The sequence below is a fragment of the Crocodylus porosus genome, unplaced genomic scaffold (assembly GCF_001723895.1).
Source record: "Crocodylus porosus isolate Cpor-Errol unplaced genomic scaffold, CroPor_comp1, whole genome shotgun sequence".
NCBI classification, from domain to species: Eukaryota; Metazoa; Chordata; order Crocodylia; family Crocodylidae; genus Crocodylus; species Crocodylus porosus.
Genome location: NW_017728909.1, coordinates 48531301 through 48538802, shown reverse-complemented (window position 1 = coordinate 48538802; position 7502 = coordinate 48531301). Strand labels below are relative to the sequence as shown.

Sequence of the window (7502 nt, the reverse complement as noted above, 5' to 3'; positions counted from 1 at the left end):
CCTGTGTGCTCCCCAGTGGACTGGAAGTAGACCAGAAGTGCTTCTGGTCCAACTTCCAGGTCCACTGCCAAGTGCATTGGGGAGCCCCCCAAACTCCTATGGGATGCTCCATCCACCCCGCCATTGCAGCATTCACGAGCCACCTGGTACCTTGAGGTATGCAGAAAAAACATTTAAAGCCATGCCTATGTCCAAATTGCCAAATCTTTCCAAATCTCTCCAGATGGATTCTGAGGGTTCCAATTCGATTCAGAGAGATTAAAGTGTCTCCTGATTCAATTTGGATTCGGAGATTCACCCACCATATTGGGCCGAATCTCTGCTGAATCGAATCAGGGTCCGAAGCTTCGCATAGCCCTAATCCACGCCCTTATGATTTTACTTACCAAGTCATGGTCTCCATCCTATACTGATAGCGTTAATGTTTGGTTTGAGCGTGTCTGTGGATGGCATACCACAAATACTAAAACTGAGCAGCATTGTTAAATTTCTGTTTGTTTATTCTCTGTGTTAGCAGAAGTATACATGGGGAGCTAAGTACATTACTCAGTGAATGCTGCACAATCTGATAAAAAAGAGAAAAAAATTAAAAGGGAATTTTATTTTTTAACCTCACCTGTGACTTTCAAACCTGTCAATGATATAGGGAAGAGGTGTATTCACTGGGCATTTACTCTGAGCCTTATCTTGGGGTGTCAGTAAGACTTTTGAGACCTGTTTAGTATCTTACTATGTCTTTTGCGATGTGCCATTTTCATAGGCTTTAAGAATAATTATAATCTTCAGTGGTCTATTGGAAAACTGTATAACAATTGCAAGAGTTCAATGGAAAATACCACCTGTCACAGCCACACAAAACAGTTGTACTATGCAGCCTCCCTCACCCTCCCCATCCCTGACCCCAGTTTTAACATCCAATTTTCTGTCTATTTCAGATACTTATAAAGTCCCCCCATTACTACAGCAGCTGGTTCTCTCAAAGTTTCATGCAGTTATCCTTAAAACACTCCACTGAGGCAGGGAAGCACTACAATCATGGCTGGACAGATGAGATGGACTTCTGAGGCACAAAAAAGCAAAGGTCAGTAAACTTACCATGCTCAGCTGAACAGCCTTCAAGCACAATGGGCCACTTTTTATGAGTTGGCTCCTAAACCAAAAGAAGTATAATTACATCTCTGTGCAACCAGTTAGCCAGGGAGCTAGCTAATTTGCCCCTGTTACTCAGCAGTATTAATCAATTCATGCACAGATTCACACAGATGTGGTTACACTGCTTCAGCCTTAAGAAGCGTGCTGCCTGATATAGCAGTGTTTCTGAGGGCCCTGCTGCTGAAGTCAGTAAGCTAATTATGTAGCAACTTGTATGATTTGCCTAGTGTTATGTTGTGGTGTTGCAGAACTTAAAATCGATGTATCTGAGGCCTAGGTTAGTGCCCTAATCACTACACCATACCTCTCTTGGTAACAAACCTTTTGTCTCACACCTTTTTAGATTCTATCTCCTCTCCCAAGGATATTTCCACCTTCATTCACTTTATGATACTAGTATGCATCCTAAGAATTCAAAAAAATATTTTCCCTTGGCAAATTCTCAGTGCCCTTACTGACTGTACTGCATGTGGAAATGAGAAGACATATTTAACACAAATATTATGATTATTTATACATTTGTTATAATTTTACAGGACTTTTTTCAGCTGGAGTTTCTTTGCTGGGAAAGAGCATAGAAGGCTTTAAGGAAAAAAAGCATCACTTGGTGCCATAAACTGTCTAGGACTTGATCTTGCCTGTATTGCTTGAAGTCAAAGAAAAATATGTGTGCACAGGAAAAGCGGAACTGAGACCTTGGCAAACATCTGTGTGTTTTTTAAAGGAATCTTTTATGATAAAATAGAAAAAGAGGGAAACCAGTACTTCATAAGCACCAAATCTGTTTCAGCTCAAAAACCTGACCATGCAATTATATAGATGGCTTTTCTCACATAAATAGATCCATTGATCAGCTTTATTCTTGTGAGCAGAGTTTTGTTATTGTATCATTTTCCACCTTGCAAATAAGGCTTGATCTGCCAAACATACACTTAACTTTATACAGGCAAATCATTCTATTTTAATGCAAATATTCATATGCATAAGGTTGCAGGAAAGAGATCTAAACCTGAACTTGGGGGAAACTAAAACAAAAAGTAACCTGGAAAATTCAGATGCATATAATTTAAATGCATTGTGCATAAAAAATATAAGAAAGTGGATAGACTATAATTGTCCTGAAGACATTTTTTTAGCCCAGAAAAAGTATGTGATACTTTTTGCGTACAAACAACATTTTCCATAGCCATTTTTAAGTCTTTTTTCTTACTTTTTTTTCCCCCTGTCCCTCTCCTCACACAAACCCCAGCTTACTCTGAACATTTTAGAAAAAATGTAATCAAAATTAGATTGTTTAATAGGAAATAATCTTTTAGATATGTTTAATTATTTTAATTATATGTCTTTTTGTGCTTGAGTTTTTGCATTTTAAAGTATTTTGAGGGCCATTAATGAAGCTTTTTATGTTTTTGCTTCCTTTCTTTTAATTTATAGAGAATTCACATGCACAGAGCAAGCAGTTGGGTTATTTTCATCATTATTGAGCTAATATTGTGCTTATAATGATATCATTCCTAGTCTTCTACAATACCTTACTAATTAGGCTTAAAGGGTAGGTTTTTTTCCCATTGTACTCATATACTGATTGTTTCTTCACTACTCTTGGCTCTTCTGCCAGTACCGCCAGCTGCTCCTTCATGCTTTTACTACATGAAGAAAATACATTTTCTCTGAAATGTCAAGAAATGCAATTAACTTTGGTTTGACCTTTTCTTCCCCTTAAGTGCACTGATTTGAGTTTCTGTATACAACACAGTAACATTTCTTGTATTATAAAAGTATTAACTTGAGATACTAACATCCGAAATAGTAAATGCAACTTTTTCCAGAAATACCATATTTTCTCGAATCCAAGATGAAGGCTTCCCCTAACCCCACACATTTAACAAAAGGGGAAAAAACCCTTGTCTTGGATTCAAGTACCAGATGGCAGGATGACAAGTGGCTGCTGTATCTTTAACTCCAGCCCCAACTCTGGCTTGGAATTATCACTGCAGGCACAGTCCGCCTCCTGCCACTTCTGCCCATGCCACTGCCTGCCCCCTGCAAACTCTGCTCCCCTGCCTGCCCCCTCCCACTGCCACCTCTGCTTCCTTCCCCCACCGCCACCACTGCTTACCTCTCCAGCTCCAGCATGATGCATGGGCACCAGACTGGAGCTGCCACCACCACAGCAACTGATGCATGGCTGAGCTGGGGCCAGAGCAACCATGTGTTCTGTGCTCTGGGCTAGAGCAGGGACAGAGCTGTGCTGGAGCTGGAGGGGTAGATGACAGTGGCAGGGAGGGAGAGATAGGTGGGAGGGGCTGGCAGGGGAGCAGAAGCTGCAGGGGACAAGTGGTGGCAGGGCAGAGGCTGTGGAGAAGGGCAGGCATTGGCAGGGGAGATGCCAGGGGATGCAGGCTTGTGGGGGCAAGTGGCAGTGGGAGCAGGTGCCATGGTGGACAGGTACTGCAGGGGGGCAGGTGCTAGGGCATGCTGACACTGGTCAGGGACAAGTTGGTGGGGGAGGAACAGAGACAGAGTGGTAGAGTGTGTGTTGGGGGCAGAGGCAGGAGTCAGGCCACTTGACTATCCTGATATCTGCTCCCTGCCATTACTTGCCTGTGGGAAGGACAAATTTAAGACAACCCTCCAATAATGTGATTCTATACATGGAAAACTATAAGAAATTTATAAATTTTCCTTGTGTACAATCTAATTATTAGGGAGTCATCTTAAATTCAGAGATGTCTTGGATTTGGGTAAATATGGTACATACTCTGGTATGTATATGGGGTATAAAACTACCAGCATATTAATAATGTCAATATATAACACTCAGTTGCTATAACGATGAACACTATAGAAGCTTGCCTTTTACTCTCTTGTATAAATAGTATATATTGATTAGGACTGTGCAAAGTTTCGGTCACTGATTAGATTTGGTAGAGATTCAGTGGCTAAATCTCTGAATCTGAATCAAATCAGGAGACCTTTTAATCACTCTGAATCGATTCAGCGAGTTTTTGAAAGATTTGATGATTTAGACAGACACATCTTTAAATATTTTTTCTACATACCTCAAGGTACCAGGTGGCTCGTGAATGCTGCAGTGCTGGGGCAGATAGAGCACTGTTCCTACTGTCCAGCAGTGAGTAAGAAGCTCATACAGGTGTGGAAGAAACACAGGTTTCCCAACACTTGATCACTTTTTCAGGAATGCCATCTTTTCCTGGGACCTTGCTACTGGCCAGATTGCCTATTCCTCAACATTTGAAATATCACCAAGCTCTTCAAGGACAAACAAACTCTCAGTAGAGTTAAGGGCTATGTCAGTGATATCACCTTCCCTTGAATAGAATTCAGGATACTGTTCTACCCATCTTTTCATCTGTTGCTTTTGATCTGTTATGACTTCTCCTGGTGCTGTCTTTAATGGAACTGACATCTTTGCAGGTGGACCTGTCATCTTCGTGATCCTGTCATACATGTGTCTGATGTTTCCAGCATCAAGTGCAAGATAAAGTTTTCTCACAATATTGGAGACAATAATCATGGGTGCAATTTCTTGAGATTAGTGGGAGAGCACTCCTTGCTTTTTCAGTTCTTTCAAAGTTCCATCTAAGGCATTCCTCTTGTTATTTAATATAGTGTTGCAAGGCACTAAGGTATGCCTGCTCCTTTAAGGGCAGAGGCAGCCTAGCAAAGGAGCCTTGCAGGCTAGGCAGAGTTCCACAGTTGCTGGTTACTTGAGTAACAGGATAATAAGGTTATTAGCTGCCACCTGCAGGCAGTCACCTGACCGGAAGGAGGGAGAACCCAGGGAACATATAGGAGGGAACCCCAGCTCAGGGCTGGGGTTGGCAGGGTCATTTTCTTTCTGGCAATGGCCAAGGGAAGGAGCTCCTGCACAAGAGAGCTACCTGAGACATTGTGCTACCTCCAAGCACAGTAAGACTCTAGGAACTCACAAGATACCCAGGGCTAAGGGGTATGCTATCCTAAAGGTTGAAGTTTGCCCTCTTAAAGGGGCAGAGCACTGCCCTCATACTTGTTGTTATATTATAGCCCAGCGGCTTATGTCACAAACACTATGTTTGTATTATTGTTTATACTGGTGGTTTGGGATAAGGCTATTAGGGGAGATGGTGGTCTCATTAGTGCCCAGAGTGGAGCACATGATTGTGTAGAGCCCCAGCACCAGAAAGTGAAACTGCAGGGGGCTGGAGAGCTCTGGCAACAGAGGAGCGCATCTACATGGGGCTGGAGAGCCCTGCGCCAGCAGGGTGCAGCAGACAAGGGACAAGGGCCTGGTGACAAGAGGAGATTGATGAGAACTAGTGCCTCAAAGCAGGGCCAGACACAGTGGGTCTAGGCTAGAAGGCTTAGCAATATTAAAGGGGTGGAGGCCGAGTAGGCTGAAGCCTCAACAGAGTTTATAACATCTGTGTAACACCAACAAGGCATGGGGCATGGTAAAAGGGGAGGTTTGGAGCCACACAATTGACCCATATGGCCTGAGGTGCCCTGTGCAGCACAGTACTGAAGAGAGGCCTGGCAAAGTGCTCAAAGATCAGTGAGGTTCAGCAGGCCAGGACCAAGTGTATGGGCAGCCTCCCAATTTATTTTACCAACAAGACGTGGCAGGTGAGACAAGAGGGCACCGCTGGGGTGGAGTTCACATCACAGCCCACTCCATGACACACGGCAGTTAGTTTGACTTTGATCAATGGAATCAATTCATGTGAATGTGCCTTGAACCAATCCTGGTTTCCTCTGATCTGTTTGCCAAATATAAAGTCAGCAGTGTAACAGATCATTCTTTGGAGGCTTCCCCACTTTTCTTCTGTGGTCTTGCATGAAGGCAGCTCTGAAGCAACCCCCTTCAAAGCCTCCATAAACTGCAAGGTTTTTAGATGATCAGATGTATTGGTGATGTTAATGAGTGGCAAACACTGATATGTAGAAGAAATTTGCTTTCATTTAATCTCAATGACCACAAGTGAGTGATCAGTGTCAAAATCACCACTATGGTAGCTAAGATTAAGAAGGACATTCTTGGTCCAACTGGTGCCATTGGCTGGATCTTGGGTGTCTCCATGATACCTTATGGCACAGCTTAATTTGAAAGAATGTGGGTGATGCACAAGTTATAATAGGAGCAGAACTCTAATAGACTTTGTCCATTATCATCCATGCTTCCCATATTATGTGTACCTAGCGAAATTGGCCAGGATTCACTGTCAGCACCAGCTCTGGAATTTAAATCCCCCTGAAGGATTTGGAATCTTACTGATAACACTAGCCAATTCTCCATAAAACTTGTCTTTAACCTTAGCAAAAGAGTTGAGTGTTGAAGTGTAGGCATTCACTAAGGTTACTGTATCTTCTCAGATATAAAGGCAAAGCATAAGGATCCTTTCAGAACCATTCAATGAATTCTTGATTGTTTTGAGAAGATTGTTTGTAATAGCAAAGCCTACACCATGTTCATGTGTCTCTTCGGGAGCTTTTCCTTGCCAGAAGAACGTGTGGTATTTTCCTCTTAAGGAGCCATCTGTGGCCAGGTGTTTCTTGCAGTGTTGCGAAGTCAACCTGTTTACCTCCTATCTATCACTGCTGTCTTCTGCCTTTTTGTAGTGTTACAGGGAGTATGTACATCTGGCTGCTCAACTTTTGTAGTGCTACAAAGGCATTTAAAGCACTACAGGTGTTATATCTTTCCATGACAGTTAGCATCTGGCCTGCTCTCTGCAGAGGGAATATTGTTCCACAAAAGCTAGATACTGTTAAATCCAAAATCAAGGATAGATGTTGAATGGCACCTTCCTTACATCATCTGGTGACCACACACTTTAGAAAAATAGAAATCATATGCTTTGAATGTGATCAAACTTGTCTGTATACCCTTCATCTAAAGAGGCTCACATGAAAGAACTGCTGTTGACATAATTAGGAGTTGGTTGTTTTAGATATGGGTGAAGCAGTAATTAAACAAAAAACAAACCAAAAAAATTAATGAATTTTGTTAAAAATTGTTAGATCTATTGCAAATAAAGATGTTTCATAGTTTGATAGTTTCATAGTTGGTAGGGTCGGAAGGGACTTGAGCAGATCCTCAAGTCTGACCCCCTGCCATGGCAGAAAAGAGTACTGGGGTCAAACGACCCCAGCAAGGTGTTCATCTAACCTCCTCTTAAAAACCCCCTGGGTAGGACCCAGCACCACTTCTCTTGGAAGTTGGGTCCAGATCCTAGCCACCCTGACAGTGAAGTAGCGCCTCCTGATGTCTAGTCTGAATCTACCCTCTGCCAGCTTGTGCCCGTTATTCCTGGTCACTCCTGGCAGTGCTCAGGGGAACAGGGACT

At 42.7% G+C, this 7502-nt stretch overlaps 1 long non-coding RNA gene across 1 annotated transcript; it reads left to right on the top strand.

Annotated features, from left to right (window-relative positions):
* Window positions 1–939: 939 nt before the first annotated feature.
* LOC109308220 lies at window positions 940–2241 on the top strand. Its single transcript, XR_002100551.1, has 2 exons — window positions 940–1081; window positions 1689–2241. It is a non-coding gene; the product is annotated as an uncharacterized LOC109308220 (long non-coding RNA).
* Window positions 2242–7502: the final 5261 nt, after the last annotated feature.